The 25021-nt window shown below is 45.7% G+C and overlaps 1 protein-coding gene across 2 annotated transcripts in view; it reads right to left on the bottom strand.

Moving 5' to 3' along the window:
* Positions 1-18674, bottom strand: part of SLC66A2 (solute carrier family 66 member 2) — a 432790-nt gene extending 414116 nt beyond the window's left edge. The window contains exon 1 of one of the 2 annotated variants that reach the window (XM_078687577.1): positions 18529-18674. The gene's annotated coding sequence lies outside the window, so the exon portion shown is untranslated. The remainder of the gene's footprint in view (positions 1-18528) is intronic. The other variant, XM_078687576.1, reaches the window with a different exon arrangement.
* Positions 18675-25021: the final 6347 nt, after the last annotated feature.

Genomic DNA, 25021 nt, shown 5'->3' on the forward strand with positions numbered 1-25021 from the left:
TCAGGGACCCAAAAGTTCAGTGCATGGGGTAAAATAAATAGAGACAAACTCGAAAAGACCCTACTAGACACACTTCCCACCATAAATGGAGCCGATGATGATGTTGAATCAGCCACACAAAGATACACCACTTGGGTAAAAAGGCTACTGATATCTTAGGACCCTAAAAGTGCATAAAAATTGTCATAGCACCCCGTCTGAGCCCTAGTTCTCCGAGTGCCTGAGGGCTCAAAAACTTATATGCGGGAAACTAGAGCGAACATGGAGATCCAATTATGATCCTCCAGATAGAGAGACTTATAAAAGAGCCATGGCCGAATAAAAGACCCTTATACAAAAAGAGAAAACAAAGTACTACACTGAAAAAATTCCCCTAGTAGAAAATTCAACTAAAGAACCGTTAAGTACAATAACAAAATTATCAAAAATGATCACAAAAACTGATGGCACAGCAGATAACATTTTCTGTGATATCCTCCCTAGTTTCTTTCAAAGTAAAGTCACAAATGTCTTTGATTCATTCATCTTAAATCACAGTGAAGAATCTATGCCCCAACTGAACAACTCCCCTACAATTTTGAATAGGTTCTCTTCCCTTAACAAAGAGCAGGTTCTGAAACGTATAATGTCATGCAAATCGGAGTCCACTTTAGAACCTTCCCTCCCACAAATTGTAAACCTAGCCCCCTGGGTTTTCGAAAAACAACTCACAAAAATCCTGAATAAAGTGATCAGTATGGGACAAATACCCTCCGAATGGAAGGCAGCATCTATCCTGCCCCTATTGAAGAAAAGCAATCTTGACCCTAAGAAACTGAGCAGTTATAGTCCCATTTCGAGACTCCCTTACCCGGCCAAACTATTGAAAAAAGCTCTAAATAACGAACTAATGGCTTGTATTGATAGCAACAATTTGCTGGACCCCTCCCAATACAGTTTCAGGAAGGCTCACAGCACAGAAACAGCTTTGCTTAGCGCCTCAGAAGAACTTAGGTGGATCATGGACGGTGGTGGTCAAGCCGTCCTGATCCTACTCGATCTCTCAGCAGCCTTTGACACAGTCAACCATACTATTTTGACCAACCGACTAATGGAATTGGGAATAAGAGGCGTAGCTCTGACCCTACTTAAAGACTTTCTAACAGACAGAACAAACGATGTAACCTTGGGCAATTTCACGCAAAACAATTCAACTTGCCATGTGGGGTTCCGCAGGGTTCTTCATTGAGCCCCCCCCCCCCCCCCTCTTCAACCTGTATGTCGGCCCCTTGGTCAAACTGATAATGTCCTTAGGCTTTTCAGTAGTGTCCTATGCCGATGACACCCAAATTGTGGTGTCAATTTCCAAAGAACAGGAAGAAGTGGGTTATAAATTCGGCTCCTGTATGTCCAAAATTGATCACTGGATGAAAACTAATTGCCTAAAATTAAAAGTCGTAAAACAGAGGTCCTATTATTCGGTGATAACAGATCCCTTTGGTCACTAATTTGGTGGCCTCAGAATATGGGACCCTTACCAAAGCCAGAACAGAAAGGAAGGAACTTGGGAGTTATTTTCGATGACCATCAAGTGAAAGCACTTTCGTCTTCTGCTTTTTTACACACTAAAATTTATAAAGAAGTTCTGTCCATATATTCCGAATGAGCTTAAAAAACACAGTTGTCACTTCACTGATTCTGGCCAAGTTGAACTATGGAAATGCTCTCTTGATTGGCATCCGGAAAAAGTCGCTACAAAAACTTCAAACACTGCAAAATGAGGCAGCGCAACTTCTTTCCGGAATTCCCAAATGTAAGTTGGCCGGCACAAACATTGGTCAATTTGCATTGGCTACCTATAGTAAAATGACTAGAGTTTAAGACCTTATGCATAAGCTTTAAAGCACTGCATAACTTAGGACCAACTTACTTTCTTGCAAAATTTGCCTGGTATTCTCCAGGCAGAAAGCTCAGATCATCAGACGCAATTCTGTTATCCCTTCCAAGAGCAAAGCGTGCTACCTAAGGTGGTAGGAGCGTTCTATTGAAAGCAACTACACTCTGGGACAGTCTACCAGTGGACATACGCAAATGCTCTGATCTCCTGGCCTTCAGGAAATTTATAAAAAACTGGATGTTCACACTTGAGTAATCAGCAGCAACAATGTCCCTCTAGCACTGTTCAAGAGAGCAGCAGTGCCAAGAAGCCTTCGGGCATTCAAGCGCTATACAAAACCAAAATCAAATCAAATTATATGGAGTGCATCTCTGTGGGATGAATCCCAATTGATCTGTATTTATGAGGGACGGGAGAGACGAAGGAGGCAAGGAGTTTGACATCGACATTCAAGAGGGAGATAGGTCTGTATGCAGGGGCCACTGTCCGATCCTTGCCAAGCTTGTGAACCATCACTATCAGGGACTTGCGCAGTGTGGGTGAGAGGCAACCCCTCTGGAGGGCCTCCTCATAAAACTCAATGAGTTTATCGGCTTGTGTATAAGCAGTAGAACTCAGCTGGAAGGCAGTTGCTACCCTGCCTTTTTGCCATTTTTGAATCAGGGATCACAGCGAATATCTCCTCACGGATGATGGACCTATCCAGTGTGTCGCGGTCATCAGAGGTGAGGTATGGGACTGAGACCTCCACCAGGTAGTCCCTGACGTCATCTAACTGACATGCTAACTGTCTAGCATAGGTTTTACTCAAATAAGACTAAAAGGCATTGTTCATGGACCATTGCGCCCAGACTAGGCGTCCTGCATGATCATGTATTGTCAGGTATTTTCATGTTCCACCAAGCAGGCCCACAAGGCCTCAGTTTTATCTCCTTCTGTGTGGAGTTGGCAATACGCTGTGAGTATGTGCTTTTCAAGTCTACACTATGTCTCCCAGATCGCGCTTACACACTAATGTCCCTTTCTAATTGTTGTTTGACCTCATAGGTCGGCTGTCTTGAGACAAACCCCACAGAGAACATAATTCTTCGCCTCCCAGTCCATAATCCTACTTCCCAAGGGGCCCAGTTCTTATGAAAGTAATGCGGAAGTGTGCCGAAGACCATGGCCTCGAATGGAGGATCCATCAACACCTTCACCTGAACCCGCCAGAGGTGTATCGCCGGACGTTTATGCGCCTTCCCAAAACTTAAAAGGACAGGGGAATGGTCCTAACGATATCGGGGCAGGTATGAGATCCCTAACACCGTTTGGGTTATATCACTGGAGACCAGACAATGGTCACGTCGGCTGAAGGTTCCCACAATAGCGTTGGTACATGAAAACTGTTTTTCTTGTGGATGTCGGTCCCCCCAGATGTCATGAAACTGCAGTTCTCATATTAAGTCACATAAAGCTCCAGTCAGATGGGGTTTAGTATGCAGTCTGGATGGATTTCGGTACAGAGCACCATTTGGGACACAATTGCTGTCACCAACCATCATAATGTCAGCAGCAAGATGGGGCTTGGCAGCCATCACAACCTTAGTTTAAAAGTTGGGGCAATCATTATTAGGTGCATGAACGTTTACTAGGCAGACTTCCCAGCTGTCTAGGGTCCCAAGTAATATTATGTACCAACCCTCCCAACCCAGAACTTGATCCGTATGAAGAAAGGGCACCCCAGAGGCCACCCAAATCCACACACCACAGGCGTAATTTGAGTACGAGGTGGCATACAATGGCCCTCTCCAACAATTTCGGAGGCAGGGTGTGCATTCTCCCCATATGAGAATTTCGTTAATAATTCAATGGACACCTTGTAGCGTTTCAGATATGCATCTATGCTTTTCAAATTTGGCAATACCTCGGACATTCTATGACATAAGCTTAGTTACATGTTCCGCCATCTGTAGATATCAGTAATCTCTCCCATCCCTCCGATTGGAACGGCCTTGATTACAGCCTACCGATAAAGAGGTGAGCAGGTGTTAGATTTGGGGGTCTCTAATTGCATAGGTAGGTACCTGTGACAAATAGGGACCCTTGCGTCTAGTCAGGGTAAGGGGGTACACTCCTAAAATAACCCCTGCTTGGTAGCTTGACGCAAGCAGACAGGTTTATCTCAGAGGCAGTGTGTAAAGCATTTGCGAACACATACAGTAACCCAGTGACAACACTACAGATGAACACCACACAAGTTGTATATTAAAAATAAGTATCTTTTATATAGATTTAACACAAGACCACAAACGACAAAAATCCACAATACTATACTTAAAAATGGTAGAATTAGCTTAATTCTCTTTAGATCTTAAAATGCGAGACTTTGAGTCAATGTACCTTTGGATGCGTAATGTTATTCAACGAAAGAGTTGCAGGGAAGGTGATCCGTCAGTTACTGGCTCGCAGGAATGGTGATGCGTCGTTTTCTCACTGCGCTTCCGTGGCGTGCGGCTAGTAATGCCATGATGCGATGAAGATCCGGTGCGATGAAACAAAGATGGCGTCTTCTTCTTGATGAGACACGCTTCTCCGATGTTGCGAGATGTCTCGACTCGTTGCGACAGCTGCAGCAGCGACATCCTTGTTCAGCGATGCGACGACAGCGGCTTTGGCGATGACACTCTTCTCCGACTATCCGAGACGCTCCGTTCGATGCTACACCCTTGTTCAGTGATGCGACAACAGCGGCTGCGCTTCTCCGTGGATGCAAGGCGCTTCTGCGGTGCAATGCAACACAGCTACTGCGGACGACACCCTTGCTCATTGATGCAACGGCATACCCATCCCACTTAGGGCGAAAAGTGTTACAGCAAACAAATGATGGAAAGAATGTTGGCAATGCAAACATTCTCCCCCAGTCAAAAGATCTGGGTTAAATCCATTGTTCTTTTGCCCACTAAGCCACCCCAGTTTCTTTGCTGTAACACTTTTTGCCCTAAGTGGGATGGGTATGCCTAGTGGGAGGAGGCGTAATGTGGGTATCTGAATAATCATTCTGTAATTAACTGGAAAACCTCAAGATACGAGTGATCAGATATGCAGGACTACAGTTCTCATGAGCATTCACTTGAACCGGTAACAGTAAAGACTGCTTCTGCTTTCAGCACAAGGCAGAATATACATGTGTTGATGTAGGAGTTCGGACTGCCGTCTTTTCAGAGGTCCTGGGGTGCTTTGCACCACGTAAGCTTCTGTTATCTTCTAAATCTTTGAGACTGCACCAGAGTGAAGGATTGCTCCTTGTAAGTCGCTCATCAAGCTGTTGCCGGAATGGCATACGAAGGGATAATTGTCTTCACCTTTTGGAATATATTGTCTAGGAGAGTGCTTAATCTATTTCTTTCTTCTCGATATTCTAAACAGGGGTACTTTCAGTCTTGGTTTGGTTCAATCCCTGTGAGGCTAGGCTTCTTTGTTTATTTGGTAGGTATTTATTTCTTTGTGAGTGGAGGTGGAAAATAGTACTACAAGCTCAGAAAGATAACCTTTTGTATTGCAGTATTCAATCGGAATGTTAGAGAAACAGTGAAAATACTTGGGGCTAGATATAGGTAAATCATTTTTACCGATTCTAAAATACCGAATTTTACCGATTAAATATTTTAGAATCGGTAATTGCAATTTAGATAAAAATTCTGTAAAAAATACCGAATCGGTAAGATTTAGTATTTACCGAATCGTTATTTGCCATTGATTCCTATGGGCCTGGAGGCCCATAGGAATGAATGTCAATTACCGAATCGGTAATTACCGATTCGGTAAATACCGAAAAATTCAAGGGTGGCAGGGTGTAACTTTGACACCCTGTTGCACCCCTGATTAGGGCTTGTGTGCCATGTGGCACACATACATTCCCTAAGGGCATGTATGTGTGCCACATGGCACAGGTGTACATGCACAGATTTGCATATACACAGGTATTCGTTATTTACCCCCAACTAATAGTTGGTGGTAAATAACGAATCCTTAAAGCCCTGTGACACTGTTCACAGTGCCACCTACATCTTAAAATACAGATTCGGTAATTTTACCAATTCGGTAATTTTACCAATTCGGTAAAATTACCGATTCGGTAAAATTACTGAATCTGTATTTTAAGCTGACCTACATCTCGGTATCCATATATCGGTCAGTAACGGCCGAAAATCGGTAGTTGGATACCTACATCTGGGCCCTGGTCTTTCTCTGTGGTCAAAGGTCAACCCATGGTTATTTTAATATAAATATATAAATATAAATACAGATATATATATATATATATCGTAGCTACTTCCTTCTTGCCTTCCCCAAAGAAGAAACAGCACTCACGGGAGGAGGATCAAAGGTTTTATATTAGACCCTCAGAGCACCAGACGCGTTTCGGCTACTGCCTTTGTCAGTGGTACACGATATATACACGACTCGCACTCGTCCCATACGAACCAGCATACCCGCGTGGCCACCAGGTACCACCAGTTCAGAAAACGAAAGTTGACCCAGGCTGAGGTGAATAAATATTTTTGGGGATTCGAGAATCGCCACCAGCATAACGTTTCGGCCTTCTCAGAGGCCTTGATCACATGATGTTAAGGGAGCGACACAACCTTTTTAAAGTGCAAGTGCAAGGAATAGTGAAACATGATAGGTGGTTCCCAATGTGAGGTAATAGACATAGTAAACAGTTTTAGTCATAGTACACGAGCAGTATTTACACAAGCAGAAACACCAACAATGCTAGAAGGGAATATTTGATTTCATAATTATTAAAATCATTTATAAAAAAAAACCTTAAAAAACAACGGAGACAATCACAGTGATCTTAAGACAAAAAACAATACTGTCAAGTGTCACACACTCTATAATGGATTTTCCCCGTGTTTTCGCATTTTTGGATAATGTCATAATGCCTGTGTAAAAAAATATAATAACAATGATACAACCCAAGTGGGTAAAATCACCTGCTCATATATATTTTGTACCTGACACAAGAAAACTGTTCAAACTCTTGTAATAACCAGTGGGTTTAAAATCCCACCTTCCCACCAATTCATGTAAATTAAAGTGAAACAAGAGAAGAAAATATAAGTGTCAAAGTGTAAACACATAAGTTTAAAGTGTTGTAATACAAGCCCCTACGATGGTAAACTTGGGCTACAATTTCATGATTTAATGAACTAATCTTAACAAACACGGGTCAACTGCAACAACTAGCAAGCTGGAATTTTCAGTTCATCAGGATGGCTTAACTATGCCTATGTTGATTGCTGGGAGCCCTAAAGACAGAGTCATGTTATCAAACACCCACAACTGTTAAGCAGGATACAGTTGGGTTGTACATTGACCGCTGACAACCTGGCAAGTTAGAAGGAAAAACATAAAGGCAAAATTAGGATAATAAGTGTGTGTGGAAATCCACACTGGTGTTAAGACCCCTAGGAGATCTAGTATCCAGTATATATATAGTACGTAATTGTTACAGATCCAAATTGTGAAGAAGGAATGTATGTTATTCTGCAGGTCTACTTCCTCGCTCTTCCTTTCCCTTCCTACCCTCACTTGATCACCTTAAGATTATGTGCTATGATAAGAAATTGGAATTAAGGCTATCAAGAGGTGGACCAATTGAGCAACAAACTGATCTCGAGGGACTTGATTATTGAGATGCTGCTCGCCCGCGACAAACTTGGGCTATGTAGCACAAGGTGTGGCAATTTCAAGCATATTCCCATTGGCATTTTTTTGTCCACAGAGCTGCTTTAAGTTGCCCAAAAAGATTTCTGAGGAAAGATAAAGTTGGGTTTCGAAAAAACTGTAGTTTGGCCGATAAATCAGGCTCACCAATCTTTTTAATAAATGACTAGTCCCACTGAAATTATTCAGGATACATTTACAAAAATGATTTTCCTTGTTGGAGATCAATTTAAAACGAAGCCAGTTACCTGCCTAGGTTTGTTTCATGCCCGATAATGAGTGATTGGTCTCAAGAGGTTAAGAAGAGTAAGGAATAACATGTGGGAGCCAACTTTATTTTGTTCCTATTTCTCTTTTTCTAAACAACTTAAGTCACTTAAAATTACAAGATAAATAGCTTGACCTTTAGATTTACAAAGGCGTCTCAGTAGGCAATATAAAAAACCTGAAAGACTGGAAAAGCAACAAACACAAGAAACTGATTGTTCGGTCAGGGTCATGAATATAGTAGTCTCTTTGGCATAAATTATTTTCAAATTTCACAAAATAATCAAGACTTTTACCAACCGCTTGTTTACTATCCTTAACTTTATCAGACACTGGTTTACTTTTGATTTTTGCAGCAATGTTGATGAAAATTTCCTTCTTTGTTCATTTCTATACAATCAACTACACTATATATTATTTCCATTTATTCTAGATGTTCTTTTCTGGCCATTCTCCTTTATCTCTTCCTTCCTTCATATTTTACTGTAAGTCGTAAATGTAATGATCCTTCTTTTTTAACATTGCTTATTTGTCCATCATATATTGTCAAATTAAATAAAATATTCAGGAAAAGTCAATAAAATTAATAAACAGAACAAATGAGACTCACCTAAACAGATCAGGTGAAAATCTGCTGAAATTGACATGACAATGTCTAGTAAACAAATATTTTTCCTGGTAAAGACCACTGAGAAATGGTATTTAAAATTTGTGCTTTCTGCTGAGCTATTGAAGGTGACATGATCAAGAAGTGCCTGAAAAGGGTTCACTTTATGCGTTTTCAACAACAGTTCACCAACAGTTCCGGTTGGTTACGGGCTATAGCTTGAATTTGCTCCAGTAAGCTGTGTCCTACACAGAGTGTATCCAAGCGACTTGAGTGATAAGGTTCAGACTGCAAAAACCTTGTAATATGGAACTATTACAGGCGTGCACAGGTCTAAGGTGACCTAGGACATATCTCCTTTGTGTTCTTTCCCACCCAAACAGAAAAGTAAACAGAAAGGCAATAAGTTGAATGATACGGTCTCGCTTGCTGGGCATCTGAACTTCTTGCGATCCTACAAGTGAAGAGATATAGTGAGGATCAGTGAAGAAATCACTTTCAATCGCCTGAGAAAGAAGGTACCCTCCTGCGCTGGCTTACATGAACAACCTGCACCGATGCCAGGGATGAGATCTGAACATCGTAAGGAAGGCTACTACTGGTGAGAAAGCAGACAATGCCCACGGAGAGCAGCTGCGACTGGCCAGGCTCGGACAAAAGAGCCAGTGGTCGTGGTGAGCCAGTGGCACGCCAGAGAACACCGCAAACAGGAATGAGAATCCCCAATCTGAACAATAAATCAGAAAGGGACTGCTCGCTCACTCACTGCTACACACTGCTGATAAACATAAAGTAGTGATGGAGCAAGGTTTCATATGTAAAGAAACTTGCTTGGATTCACTCCTCTCGAAATAACGTGTAATAAATTAACCAACATGTTTTGTAAGTACTACTAATTGCACCACACAACATTTACTTTATGTAGGGAAAGCTTGTCTATGTGCTTTAACTAACAAGTAACTCAAGTGTCTTAAAATGGCTGCCAAAAACGGGGGAACTCTTCTGAGCATGCGTCTACTGCATCTACGTAGTAAGACGTCCTTTGCTTTTGGTAGGAATTCTTTGCAGCTGCGCATTAGTGCCTAATATGGCCGCATTAAATGTCACATGCTAATGCATATGCTTTGCTTGAACTAAACCTCGTATGCTTTGCTAATCTATTAATGCTATAGTTCAAATAAAATAATGGGTTTCGAGTAGGAATAAGTGGTATAAAGCGTATTCATTTATTTTCGTATTCTAACTTGTCCTTCTTTGACTTTATTATTAGCTCGTATTTGGGCCTGAAGGGTGACTGGATTCTCCATCTTGTCTGAACCCTACACATGCGCACTTGGATTCCTGAAACTCCATGCCGCGACATTGAACCACTGCCAAGGACTTCCTAACCAGCCAAACGCTTGGGAACTTTACCTTTTGACCCGAACAAAGGAAGAAGACTCAATAAATTGTTATACATTGTATATCAAATAATGTGAATATTGCTGGGAGGAATAAAGGCATGGGAAAGTAATTTATGGGTGGGAACATAGAACAATTTTAAACTAAAAAGAAATTACTTCATATTAGTATGGTGTGATGACCATTCCCCGTCCTACTGACCAATCAAATGAAGGGAATACACAGAAATTGCAATATTTGGGGGGTGGTACATACCCTGGAAAATAGTATAACTACGGAAGGCTTAGTCAATTTGTTTGTCAGACTAGTCACAGACTTGTCACTGACCCAACGTACGCTGAAGAAGATCGTGGATGACCACGGAAATCAGAGGGCTAGTTGAGCACTCTGATGAAGATTAGGGAGATTGCTGAAGGAGAAGACTCTGTCCATTAGACAGGAACGAGAGTAGCTGCAGAAAGGGGTGTGACGCTGGCGTTGCACTTAGTGGAGGGTACCTGTTCTGTCCTGCACCTGTCCTGACCTGTTGGCACCGGATTAGTCGGGAGCCCATCTCTTTGTCCAGCCCTTGGCCAGGGGTTGGTCCTCGCAACATTCTAGGTAAATATAAATCTGTGTGGTATGTACTGTTTTCCCTTTCTCAGCCTTCTCAGGTACCAATGTCTAGAAATGTTGCTAAGTCTCTAAAGATGTGTTCCTTTGATCATTATATTTCTACTTGAAAAATTATTTACTGATCTGTACTGGTATTTGACTCTCAAAATATTGCATAGATAAAGTGTTTAAAACTTTTCCGAGTCTGTGGTTATTCCATGAGAAAAAGTAAAATTGTTATTTTATACCTATTGTTCTAACTACCTGATCCGTTGGCCTCAGGAAATAGAAATTTTAGATGTGACAAGAAGTTGGTAAGTTATGGTGTACAGGTATAGACCATAATAAGGAAAATAAAACTCCTGATAGGTAGAAAATAGATTACTGGTTTAATGTGTATGTGTATGTGTGTGTGTGTGTGTGTTTATGGGCCCAGGTGAGTATGGTGTTTTAGAAATATCCTAAACTGGTAATCTCGCGCCATCAATAGTCTTCCAGCAACAGCAGAGAATGTTGGGCAGAAGAACCCGAAAAAGCTGGGGCCTGGTGACACATATGTATCCAGAGGCAGCTGGAATCATACAAGTCTCTTATCTCAACCCATAGCTATCAATAGCCCTAGCACACTGGACACGTCCATAACATTCTGAAGAAAATACCAGACAATGACGAATCCAAACCTACTAAAAGACAGGGTTCAGTGTCAAAAAAAAAAAAAAGATGCTGAGGACCAAAGGAAATACAAGACTGCAGAACTAGATAGACAAACACCACAGAAGCGGGCATAGATACAGAGCAGATGCAAGCCTGAAGAGGGGTTCTTTGGAGACCAGGGTCATCATAGTCAAAGACATAGAAGTCAGCTACTACCAGGGCAGTGCTGAAACAGGCATGAAACATTGCTAAGGCCTATCCCAAGAGACTGGATCAAGCAGGATTGGGACGACGGTGGCACAAGCCAATAGGACATTTCAACTGCACTCCAAAAGCAGCAAAACAAATACAGGTGGTAACTCAATAGTAGTAGGTTGTTGAGGATTTTTAATGTCTAGTGAGTTTGAGGGGTGTTGTGAGAGGTGCAAATGTACTGAGAGTGAGCAGGGTGCGTCACTAAGCGGGGTGAATTGGCTCTCATCTATCATGACTGGAGGGAGGGAGAGGAAGGTAGGAACCCTCGTTCAAGTAAATGCTCCTGCAGGCTGCATCCAAACCCATCAACAACTAGAGCTCGGCCACGATCTATGCAGAGCACAACATAGAAACAGCCAGGTGTGTCTGCAAACCACATGGATGCTATTAATACAGATGACATGGAAAATGGTCTAAAAGACACCAAATGTGCTCCCTAAGAACAGAACTCAATAAAGCCCTGCTGGAGAATTATAAGGACGTTAATGAACCAGGTGAGAGAGTGGGGGTCCTGAAGATGCCCGGAGAGAAAGGACTAACGAACTAGAACAACGTTGGGCCAGAGTAACAGTGGTGGCTAAACAAATACTGCCTTGCATGAGAAATAAGCGTAATTGTCGTAACTACAATCGAATATGTGGGGTGCTCAAGTGGGGAGTGGCAGAAGACAATCATGCTTGTAGACATGTTGGGAACTATTTTAGATCAACAAGGAGGACCCAGATTCAGCTAGAAAGGACACACAAGGAGGTGTCTATGTGACCAATCACCGACTAACCATGCCCCAGCACTGGACAACGACGCTGGGCAGACACTCTTCAGCAGATTTTCCGCTGCGAGAAGAACAGATACCTAGGGATGTCACTAGAAAAAAAGGAAGAATATTCTTAACACATACACAGGGCAAATCACGTGTCAAGCGTGAGCACAGATTCAGGTGGAGGTCCATTTAGCAAAGAGTCTCATGCGGACATTGACAACGATCTGGGAAATTATTCATGAAGTGGTAAAGCATGGATATCGGGCGTTGGATACGTAATTGTAGTGGCGGGTCAAGGCTGTTGTTTCCTTTGACTCAACTAGGAATAGGCCTTGATGCTGAGCTAGTAGTTGTTTTCTTGCATGCATATTCTCAAACGTCCCCCTGAAGAGTTAAATCTTCTACAGCTACTTAGTTGGATTTTCAAATTGCAACAGACATGTTCATTGTATTTTGGTTTGGCTGCTCCCAAACTGTCAGGACATGGTAATATAAGTTGGAGCTCTTACCCAGCTCTTTGAACACCTTCACTGAGCCAGAGCTGGAAGGACCCTGCTGCTGCGGTGCTTTCGTAAAATGGAGCTAAGTGCTGCCTGTTTCTCTTGGCTGTGAACAATCCTGAACGAACTGTTGAAGTTCTGCTAGCCAGTCCTGCAGCAGACCCTGAATATATGGAAACTTGCAGCCAGCCCAAGAAGTTCAGAAATGCAGATACAGGACCCAGAAGTCCTCTGCAACTCTTACATGAATTTTGTGGAGGAATTTTCATCTTACCAGACTGGTACATTGGACAGGGAGGAGGAAAGATAATGGAACTGGATTGCTTGCGTTCACTTCTGGAGGGTGCCTCGTCTAACAGTTTGGCATGGACTGTTCCCAAGAGCTGCACTGAATATAGCATAAAGCTACCTCTGTCGAGAGTCGCACAGCAGGCAAAAAACAAAGGGTTGGAATCCTACCCAGAGCACCAGTCAGTGGCTGAGATGATTTGCAAGCATTCCTCCCATCTCCTTGTGTGTGTTTGAGACATAGCCTATCCAGAGTGGGAAATTATTGAAGGCAGCTGTCATTAGCAGAAAATATAAAAAGTTAAAGGGCTGTTTCTTTAGAGTGAAATCCGAATTAGAGTATGACAGAATATTTGGATGTTACTATTTTGTTGTGATTAACGTGATTGTCTGATCACTCTTTTTCACAAAGACAAATATGGCACTCTCCAAACTGGAGTGTCCATATATTCAGCTGTGGATCATGGCACCCCAGGAAGATTGTGGCTGTTGGAACGGAAATGTCCCCTGCATGGTGACAGACGAGCACCTCTGCCCTGAAGGCCCCAGCTGCAATGGTATCTGGATCCCTAATAATTTTTGGTCATGGGCAAAGACAGATTAAGCATGCGAGTCATGACCTAGGCCTCTCTCATGGTAACGCAGTCTCTTTAGACTGGGAGGGGCACACCAAGTGCTACCCTCATGAAGATAGAGGCCCATTGCCCTTAACTGGTGTTAAATGACTAGCGCATAGTGGTGGCAGCATATCTTCTTTGTGTTCAGTAGAATGTGTAATGAGAACAGGCCTTTTTACCTGTATCACTGTAGTGGTGCCCACTGGCCCACTTGTGCACGTTCTGTGGCAGTGTACTTAACGCACCATTGGCCTTCATGAAGTGCACGTAGCGCCGTACGGCATGTGATACTGGTGTGCGTGTTCTGGGTTGCATGAGTCGCCCTGTGAATGGTACATAACTTTTAGGCCTGTAGGTTCCATTTTGGAACCTCAATGCCTGGAGAGGCTTGAGAGGTGTGGACTGCAACCTCCAGAGAAGAGATCTATATTGCTGAAATTCCTGAGGGCTGGAGAGAGACACATGCTGAAGGAAGAAGAGCAGAACAATCTCTGTGCACATCAAAGTTCTCTTTGATTACAGGAATAGTTAGTGGGGAATGGGCTCAGGGTCGGGGAGACGATGGGAGTGATAAAGTTGGCACTATCAGGGATCCTGGTAGAGAGGATGGCTTAGTCCTTTGAAACTTTATGGGTCATATTTCAGAGGAGGCTGGTAGCTAGGTGTCATCCCAGTTTACTACCTTGAACAAGGATGGGGGTCAATCAGAATTTGAGCTTCTCCTGCTGTGGCAGACTGTCCCTTTGACAAAGGACAATGGAGAGGAGAAGGTGCCTGAAAGGAGCCGACACCCCAACATGAACTCCAAAGGCCAGACACTAAAGCACATATATGTCTGATTTTGGACTATAAAAGTGCGAACATATGCCGCATACTTGGTTGAACAGCACTGTCTCATCAGGAAAGGGAAGATTACCAAGACTTTCTTGCTGCTGGAACCAGGACTGGGGACCAAGGTCTGCCAAGGTTTATCAGTCTCCCATATGGGTGAGGGACCATCGCCAAGAAAACTTGTGCTGTACCTGGAGCACCAGCATTCTGCCTGCCTGTGCCAAGTCCAGGGGCCTCTTAGGAGGGTAAGAGGACTTAGAATGCCGTCTACCAAGACCAGTGGATCATGTGAGGAAGAGGAGAAAGCCTGGGGCGAGGGAGGCCTAGCCGGGATACTGGTGAGTGGATCCAGGTGAGCAATGTGTGAGGTGCCCGGTCCAGTTGGGACCTGTGTTTCAAGAGAGACATCTGCTCTCTGGAGGAAGTTGGTAGCACCCTATGGGGTTGCAACGAAGTTGGGAGCTGGCTCCCTGTGTCACTGGGGCTGAGGCTTGTGTTTGTGAACGCCCATATGCTAGGACGGGGCCATCCGAAGACTGCTAGGGCCGGCCCCCTCGCCATTGAGACTGTGTGGGTCACTGTCCATGAAATTGAGACTGTGGGCTGGTGCCATTGTCTGTGACCTCACCTCCATCCTGTTGTGCAAGGAGGGGGGCCACTGAAGACTGCAGGGGCCGTTGCCTGGACGATCCATCCAGAACGGGACCGTGTCCCATGTCTGTGAACCTCGGATTCCAGACAAGGGCCAGAAGGACTTTTGGGACCCTTGCCGAACTCAGGAACAAGACCACAAGTCTCTCTACCAAAAGCTGCTGTTCATCCAATTAACTCAAAGGTACGTGAAGAAGGTACTTCTGCACCAAAAGGCTGCCACCAACAGTGGCAGTCTCATAAGCGTTGCCCCCACTGAACGCAGTTAACACTGCTCGCTGTGGAAGAAGAGCCTCTGATTCCCAGGCACTTAAGAGACCACAGTTGTGTAAGAATGAAACAGGGCTGAATGCCCTTTGTATAGGCTTGTGTTAAAGGGCCGGTGTTGCACCCAAGAGCTGACTTTATAGCTAAAGAAACCCCTTGATGTGCATGCTAGTTTAGGCCTACTTGGGGACACCTCCCGAGTTCCACCTGGGGGTGCAGAATCTGAGTGGAGAGAAGGAGAGAGGTGAAGGGACTGGCTGGGGGAATATGGTCCAGTTCAGAGCAAGGGTGCTCCCCTTAAGAGGAGACTGTGCACTTATTTAATGTGTTGCATTTTGCATAAATAATAAATACTGATTTTATACTAATATTAGTACTGGAAAATCCAGTTATTGGGGACACTGGGTATTTTGAGTTGTGAGCCTTCATACCTTGCAGTTACCTCCCATGAGGAGCCTTGGACTGCTCGACCCGTGCTACCACTAACAGTCAAGAGCTGAAGGGGTATTTGGTCCAATTACTCAGAGACAGTAGTAGGTCAGGTCCCGGAAGGAAAAGGCCACAACTCTGAAGTTCAGGCCCAGTAGCCCCTGCTTGCGGGTTCCGATAGTGGTTCTCAACCTTTATTAAAATATAGAACCTTATTATATGTCCCATTAATTTTCTCCTCTTACAGTTCCTTACCCCCAAGGTACAATGGATGCCAATTTGCACTATTATTAAACTGAACTGGGCCTTTCTCACCTTCAAGTATTCTCGGACCTTTGAGCCTGAAACAAGCTAAGTTTTAATGTGGCTTCTTCCTGCCACCCACCCTCTAACATCATCAGCAAAGAATCAAAAATCACATGATGTTTGTTGCATGATTTGGCTCCCAACTATTTTCAGGTCTCAGCTCATGCACAGGCTCTTAGACCCGAGCATGGCCCATGACCTTAGCTCTCTCCCTGTTAATTTGTTGGCTCCCCCACCTCTGTACAATATATTGGGTACAAAATTATACTAGCTAATTGGAGCATTTAGAAACAACAGATATAAGCCATACAATGCTTTTTAGGAAACAAGATATCATTATTGAAAAGGTATATATTTCAGCAGGACAAGAAACTCTGGGGAAAGATCACTTGAAAAGTGAGGTGGGTGTCCTCCCATATATAGGGCACCCACCTCACTTCATGTCATTATGGACAATGTTTCCAGTCTTGGGCTTTTATGTGCCAACTTAATGCATTCTTGGTGTTGTAGTCTTGGTTTGCTTCCATCAAACTAATTAGTTTGACACATCTGGTCAGTGGTGGCTGCTGTCAAACTAAATTGATAGGGCAGCACAGTGGAGAATTTTGTCCCAGTGACAGGCACTGACAGAAACCTGCAATGCCTTTGGATTCAGTGCCAAATCTCTCAATCATAGTCTGTTCCAAACAGTGTTTTTAACGGGCCATAAATGTGAGCTCTGGATTTGAGAGTTTTGTACAGTTCCTGTCAGTGAGTCAGTACATAAAACAAAAAAAAAATTAAAAGCCTTGGTACTCAGCTTCCGTCCTGGCAGTCCATGGCTCCAGCATAGGCTCCTAGAGTCTAGTGAACTCTTCTAACCAATCCAGATGCTGCTCTCATGCTGGTAATACTATTAACCAGCATGAGAGAACTGCCAGGATTGGTTGGAGCAGACTGGTTTGGCGCTCACTAAGGGACTGGGAGCCTGTGCCGGTTTTCCACCCAGCTGTGCAACACAGATCGGGATGGAGAGAAATAAAGTGTGCATGTCAGACTGCCCGTCGCAGGACGCCTGTACCCACCACTCATCCCTGCTGCTATCCGTCACCATTAAATTGGCCCCCTCTCCACCCTTTGACTCTGCTTGGCTGGTAGGATGAAAAATAAAATGGGAATAAAATGGTTTAATTACCATTTCATGTTTAATGTTTGCTGCACTTCCAGCAATGGGGCGACACTCCTCCACCCTAAATGGAGGAGATGCCGTTGCACATGGTAGCAAAGTGAACAGTTCAGGGCTGAAAGCAATGTTCTTGGAGACCTGGAATAAGGCGTTCATCCTACCTAGTTATTCTTTTTCCACTCTATTCATCTCACCTTAGACTCAATCACCCAAGTCAACAACACAGATTTTCTTGTCCTCATAAATCTGATAGAATGACAGCCCTGGAAAGATTCAATCTTTTAGATTTGTAGGTTCCACAAAAAATCTCAGCTAACGGAGCATTAACGCACAGAGCTACCTTGCTGTCTCTATCTGCACTTCAACATCCCCTTAGTCACAAGAAACCCTGATAATGTATTCAAACGGGTGAAGCCTGCCCAGTTCAAACACAAACCATCACTCCAGTATATTCCAATGCTGAGAAATAAGCCCCTTGCATTTCGAAGTGGGCTCAGCCGTCCACAGAAAGTCAGTCCCCTGCCCTCACAACTTTCAATCAAAGTTATCCAAGCTTGTCCTTCTCTGAAACCAGCCCACGCAACGCCTGCGCGCTGTATATTCAAAGTTAGCCCCATGGCGAAGGGTGTGATCTGACTTCCCGGCTCAGCCCATCAGAGGGGACCACGTCACAACAGTTAAGTTAACGTGCCGGTGTCAATGTGAACAGCTCCCACTGGTCACCATCTCACCTAGCAGCAGGCAGGCACAACGAAGCAGTCAGCAGGAACTGCACCACAGAGTTAACAACTGAGACGCCAAGAGGCACCTGCCGCACGTCACAGGGCCAGCCAGCCACATCCCACACACTCACCCACAGCGCCTCTGCCACATCACACACACCAGCCACATGACACACAGGCAGCACCAGCGACATGTCCAGCACAGACAGAATGTATCTCGCGCTACGCACATGACAGCCAGCACATGACAGCCAGACGGCACCGTGAATGAAGGCACCGTGGTGGGAGCGGGGGTGTCCAAGGAAGGGTCGGCAGCCGCGCGCCTGGGTGCAAGAGGAAAACAACAACAATGCGGAGCAGGGGGCTGCGCGCACATTCAGCCGGGGCTGTAATGCCGGTTCAGTGCTGTCCTGCTACCGCCTCTGTGCTCTATCCGCCGCAGGCTTTACAAGCAGTGCCCAGACCGGGGAGGGGGGGGGCTCGGCCAGCTGCTAGCGGCTGTGTAGGGGGGATTATCGCAGTGGCAGCTTTGTCTAGAGAGTCAACAGCACCCGGGGCGCCCTCAATTCTCCTTCCCCGGGCAGTGGAGGCATCGCCCCTTTTCCTTCTGCTCGTATTCTCACCTCTCTTTCAACCCGGGGCTCGGGGGTGGCCTGTCCGGCTGCCTCTGAAGAGGGGGTGCACGGGGGATGAGAGGAAGGGACACCGTCCTTAAGAGATCCGGCTCCTCTGCTTCGCATCTGCACACAGCGCCCTGTTCCTGCTCTGCAACTCTTGCTCCCTAGCCCCGCCTCCCTCTGCCACCGGCCCCTCCCCTCTGGGTGCCTGACCCTCCCCTCTGCCCCCCCCTGCTCCTGGCTGCTGTTAGCTCTGTTCATTTCCTATTAGGTGGCCTTCGCGTTAGACTGTGAACGAATGATAGGGTTGTGTTGATTGAGGAGATGTGTGGTCTAGTCCCAGCGTCCGTTCAACATTCTAGATCCTAGTTGAACCATTGAATCGCCCCTTGCTGTAAAAAAAACCAAGCATTGGCAAGGCCAATAGCTCACACATTTGTGACATATATATATATTTATTTATTTATTTATGCAATTTTATATAGCGAGGACTTTACCCGAAGGTGTCAGAGCGCTTCACAGAAGGACCAATAATGATATACAGGAACAAAATACAAAAGCAAACAATAAGTTACATGGATCAAAAGTGACACTAGCGAGCAACCAAAATACATCAGGTAGCAATCGGTGCAATATAGGAGAAAAAAGTGATAAGGGTGCAGGTTACAAAAACGTACAAAATACAAGTAGAGGTATAATACTGCAATAGAAGGCAGACACTCCAGCACAATAACAAACGTTACGTAGGCAAAGGTGGCACTTGTGCAAGTCTCTAAAACAAACAAAACGTGCGAGGTAGTATTGGCTTTGCCAATGGTTTTTAGTGATACAAACATTCTCCCGGTGAACAAAAGTATAGTCTGAGGTGTAGCTGAGGGCTGCTACTTTCATGCCAGCAGAGTGAGTGGGGAGGGGGGGCATTAGGGAGGTGAATAAAAACATTTTGGAAGCAGAAAGTGGGCGATTTATAAAAAATATTTGGGAGAATGTATTCTCCCATTAACTTCTGTTGCAGCTTGCATCGGGTCAATTGGTCATCAGAAATGCAAATGTACTTTTTTTCCTTACCTTTCAGGTGCAGAATTAAATCGCTACGGCAGGCAGAGAGATTGTGGCAAAAATGTTGTGCACTTACTTGCCTGCAGGTGCAAGTTATTGGCAGTGCATAACCAGAGTTACACAAGACTAGTCCCTGCAGAGTCTGAAGCCCGCCCGAGAATCGGGTCGTTGCATGCAGGGATGGGGAGGCGGAAGACTAACCTTGAAATCGGTAGTTGCCTGCCTGAATCGGGTGGGTTGGCAGGGTATGCTCAGACGTGAGTCCCTTGCTCACTTTGCCACTGGATTCAAGCTAGCCTGGCTGATGACGGCTGAATGCCAGAAACCGGTCCCACGATGCTTGTTTCCGGTCCAGGGAAGACATGGCTTTGGCAGTTCGGGCTGGACTGTTCCCATGAGGCACAGGGTCAGACTGATTTGCATATGGCCATGTCTGAACTGGGGTGGTGGAGTGAGCTAAAGAATGGTGATGGATTAAACCCAGATCAGTTGACTAGGTGTGAGTGTTTGATTTGCTCAAACGCTCCGTCCATCATCCCCTTTTGTATGTATCGGGTGGGTTGGCATGCATGGTGTAGGTGGAGCAAATCATGTACATTTTGTAGACATGGGGCCCAATTCAAAAAGAGCCTCCGCACTCGTGACAGAAGCTCCGCAGTTGTGGTAGGATCCCAGCACTCTTGGCAGCTGCTCCGCAATCGTAGCAATATCTCCGCACTGCAGTTTCTCATTACTGAGATCCCGCCGCAAGTGCGGAGACTCTTCATAAATTGGTCCCTGAGTGGTGTGGAGTTATTTTGAGGGTTTCATGCAATATTACCTTCTAAATTATACCCTAAACCTCAGAAAAGACACAGTTTTGGCAATACAGAGTTAAAATGTAACTTAGTCCCTAACCATCTACCACACCTTGGGGTAAGCCTTCTCTACTTGCTATTGTGAGTGCTTTTCTTTACGCATATTTTAGAACCCTTAAGTGCTTCTCTGGATGGACCGCGAGCAGTGTTAATCCTTTAAGGATTTTGGTTTCCATACCTGAGCAGTGGCGTCTGATATGGGACGGGGGTGGCGGGGCGTGGGGTGAAAAAGAAAGAAAAAAAACACTCACCTCTGCATGCTGCTGTCTCTTGTCCATCGTCTTTCCTCCCAGAAGCAAGAAACACACAGGCTCCCCTAACCCAAATACGATGCTGCTGTCACCAGCATGGTCTGAGCACCGTGGTTCAGCACTCAGACAAGGACTGGGATCCTGTGCACGTTCTCCACCCAGGCTGTGCAATTCAGCCTGGTGTGGTACATGATAAGTGCGCATGACTGTTTGTCCGGCCCAAACCGTCATGCACACTTAAGTTTACATTTCCTACTCCTCCCTCTGCTGGCTGTGACAACAGCCAAGCCCGTCCCCAAAACAGGCTTCAACACGGAAGAATAGAATTATAAAATCACCGTGTTATTATCATTTTATTTTTCCTTTTTTGTACTGGAAAAGCAGTTGGGCAACGCGCCTCCGCCTTAGCGGAGGAGCCGCTGCTACACCTGAGCCTGGTCAACAAATCAATACATTAAATATTATATGAAGAACATTAATCTCCACTAAAAGGGCAGGGAATATTTTAATATCAAATCATAAATGTTCATTAAAATTTAATGACTCACAGAAAGCAAAAATCAGGTTGACAGTTAAAAATCAGAATGCTTCAGCAACAAATAATACGCAAATCATGTTAAATCAAAGTCTTATAAATCAGAGGATGATCCAGTATAGGGCTATCTCCAAAAGGTAAGGGGAATGGCAAAAATGAAAAACACTTTCTCTGCAAGAGCACACGTAATAAAAACAAAGAATTTGAACAGTTTGCACAACTACAGGCAGTTCACAGGAAAACTGTCCAATAGGTATAAAACACACCGATTCCAGGAAGACCACCCACTCCGGGGCTTGACCTGAATTTGCCCCCTCTGCGCCTTCACCAAAGGAATCCTACCAATCAGTGAAGCACTAACAGCCATCCACAATGCCTCCATCGACTCATCCACATTCCCGGACGCCTGATTTCATCATAAAAAAACTATATACAATGTTTTTGTAGTATAAAATTGCAACGTTTCAAATAAGCAAGCTTTGACTTCCTTCTCAAGTTAACTTCCCTGTGCCTACTCAAAGTCCTTTAGTGGGATATAGTGCAATGCTAAATAGAATATATAATTACATCATTAAGCCTAATACAATATTATTGCAGGATAAAGTGCAATGTGCAATATAAGAGAGAAAAAAATATAACTTCTAGATTGAGTAAGGAAAGGAGAGGAGAGACAAGTATTATAGCAAATGGTTATTATAATCAAATATTAAAACACATATTTGTTACTAAGAAAACTTTGTAGATATAAAAAGCATTGTTAAGAAGTTCTAGGTAAAAAAAAAACAGTTAAAATTGTTAGGTTAAAAGACACCTCATTTTTTTAGTCAAATCTGTTTATTAGCATTTTTTTAAAAAGTGCACAGTACATTAGACATTTCAACAGTGTCAGCTCAGTAAGTGGGCATGGTGAATGCACAGTCAGCGGCATTATAACATACAAGTGAGGAATACTATGTCACGTGTGTGATGGGTAGGGAGGATAACCGCCCAATACTGGCGTAGGCGCAAATTGCCGGGGCAGCCGCCCCAAATTAGGTCCATGACTGTCCACGCACTAAGCTTGTTGGCATTGGCAGAATTGGGGGTGGATCATCCCAACACCCGACTTGTGCACAAACATGACTTTACTACAACAACTGTAGATAAGCAACAAAAGGAAAAAAAAAGAAGAAAACAATGGCGGCATATTCAACAACACAGTTACATGGTAGTCCCCTACCCCCCTCCCCCACCCCCGCCACCGCCGACCCCCTCCCCCCGCGCACGCACACATTTCAATCACATTTGGGCCTACAACCAAAACCAACATGACCCCAGAAGGTGAAGACAGCACCAACCGCCTATTTAACCAGGAGAAAAGCCCACAGTACACCTCAGTCCTAGAGGGCGCTGCCTAGCTCTCCACAGCACCATGTCCCCAGCCTCTCCAGATGACTGCAAGATGCTTAGCATGCGCTCCCAGCGCTCGGCCATAGGTTCTTTGCGGAGTCCCACCGTTTCCTCCCTCCGAATGGCCATCCATTCCGCCCGGGCCCATGCCTGCATGGAGGAGGTCCACACCTGCACACTTGGTGGGTCACCCGCTTTCCAACGCCTTGTGAGGAGGCGCGTAGCCACCACCATCCCCAAGTCTAAAAAACGGGAAGACGCCCTGTCTTTGGGCGGCCTCTTAAATTGATGCAGAATGTATTCCGGCCAGTCAAAGGGTATAATAAGTCCAGTGCACCTGCGGAGCAACTCGCCTATTACGCTCCAGTAGGAGCCCAAACTAGGGCAATGCCATAAAAGGTGAAGAATCGCTGCATCTAACTCTCCGCATCTGGGGCAGGATGCATCTGCGCGGGGAAAGTATCTATTAAGGAGCGCAGGCGTGAGGTAGGCCCTATGAACAACATAAAGTTGTATCTGGCGGAAGCACAGATTTCTGGGGATGCGCACCGGGCTTTTAAGAAGTCTCTCCCATTCCTTATCGGATAGTTGCCGGCCCAAATCTCGCTTCCATTTACCCCTGAGCAGAGCCAAAAGAACCCCTGTGTGAGTCCTCATCAACCCGGCTAACCAACGGGCCAGATGTTTGCCCCTCCCCATGACGTGTAGGTACTGCATGGTTAAGTGCTGTTCAGGCTCCGAGGTCACGTCTCCCCACCGGGCAGTCACTTTCGCCGCTATGGAGCGATGTAACGGGAATCCCCCAGGGGGAAGCCCATCTTTGGAGACCAGCGTCTCATACACCACCAACGCGCCATCTCTAAAGAGGTCACCTAACATCTGGATGTCCGCTTCTCTCCAGTGTTCCAACATAGGGCGTGTGAGAACCCCCTCGCCTCCCAGAAAACTTTCCAAAGGTACCGCCGGCACGTATGGATGCACCCGTCGGGTAAGGAAGAGGGCTCTGCGGAAGCACTTATACGCCACCGCCAGCAGCAGCGGAGTGTGCCTCGCAGGGGCTACCGGAGGGTGAAAAAGCCTGACGACACGTTACAGGGAATACGGCGGCTCAACTGTGGCGGTGTCATCTCTACCTCTGTCCGTCAGCCAGCGGGCAATCCATTGGAGCTGCACAGCCAGGTAGTAATGCTCAAAGCAGGGGGCGGCCAGCCCACCCCCATCCGTCGGCAGGAACAGCTTCACCAGTGCCAATCGGTGCCAGGACGTGCCCCAAATGAAGTCCCAATTGTCGCATTGAGCGATGAAAAGAAGGAGGCCGGGACATAAAGGGGCAAATTGACAAAATAGTACAGGAGTTGGGGAAGCATGTATGGGCCTAGCCGCACCCGAACCAAAGGATTGGTGTAGAGGAGCTGAACCATCTGTAGGGAACCCACACCAAGGTCATAGCGCGAGAGCACCTCAGCTAGATAACCCCACTCCAGGCAGTCAAAGGCCTTTTCCAGGTCTATTAGCAGGCACCCCGCTCGGGGCCATTCCTTGGTTGCTTCAGACACCACCCTAAAGAACCTCCTGAGATTTAGGGATGTGGATCTCGCCGGCACAAACCCGTTTTGATCCGAGTGCACTAGATGGGGGACCACTGCCGCAAGCCGCTCTGCAAGAATTTTGGCGAAGACCTTATAGTCCACATTAAGCATTGTCAGCGGCCTGTACGAACCTAAAGCAGTAGGGTCCCTGTCAGGCTTGGATAAGGACACCAGGAACGCCTCCCGCAGAGACGGGGGGAACGAGCCGTCACCAATAGCGGTGTTGTACAGCTGGAGAAGCAGGGGCGCCAAAATATCCCTATTTGCTTTGTAATATTCGGCGGGGAGGCCATCCGGCCCGGGAGTTTTTCCCGCCGCCATTTTCCGGATCCTATCTCCCACCTCCTCCAGGGTGAGGGGGCATCCAGTTCACCCCTGTGCTCTTCCGACGCCACCGGTAAGATGACAGCGTCCAGGAACTCACCTAGCGCACAACTGATTCTAATGGTCCGTCAAAGCACGGTGGATTTCTCGCTGCGTGTATACCATTCCCCCTTCTGCCATGTGCAGAGCTCCTATGGGGGCTCCGTGTCCATCTCCCTGCACCAGCCAGGCTAGAAGCCGACCAGCCCTGTCCGCCTTGGCATGAGTCCTGGCCGTATGAGCCGCATAATTATGGCAGCGCAGTTACTCCATAAGCTCTGCATGCCGAGTGCGCAGGTCACCTAGCTTGCGCGAGTGCTCACCCGACCCCTCGCCCTCCTTCTCATACCGGAGGAGCTCCAACTCCAGGTGCGCCAGGGAGGCCGATAGCGGTTTACGTATCTTCCATGTGGCCTCCATGCAGTGTCCCCGAATAGCTGCTTTGTGTGCCTCCCA

This window comes from Lissotriton helveticus, chromosome 4_1 (genome assembly GCF_964261635.1).
Source record: "Lissotriton helveticus chromosome 4_1, aLisHel1.1, whole genome shotgun sequence".
NCBI classification, from domain to species: domain Eukaryota; kingdom Metazoa; phylum Chordata; class Amphibia; order Caudata; family Salamandridae; genus Lissotriton; species Lissotriton helveticus.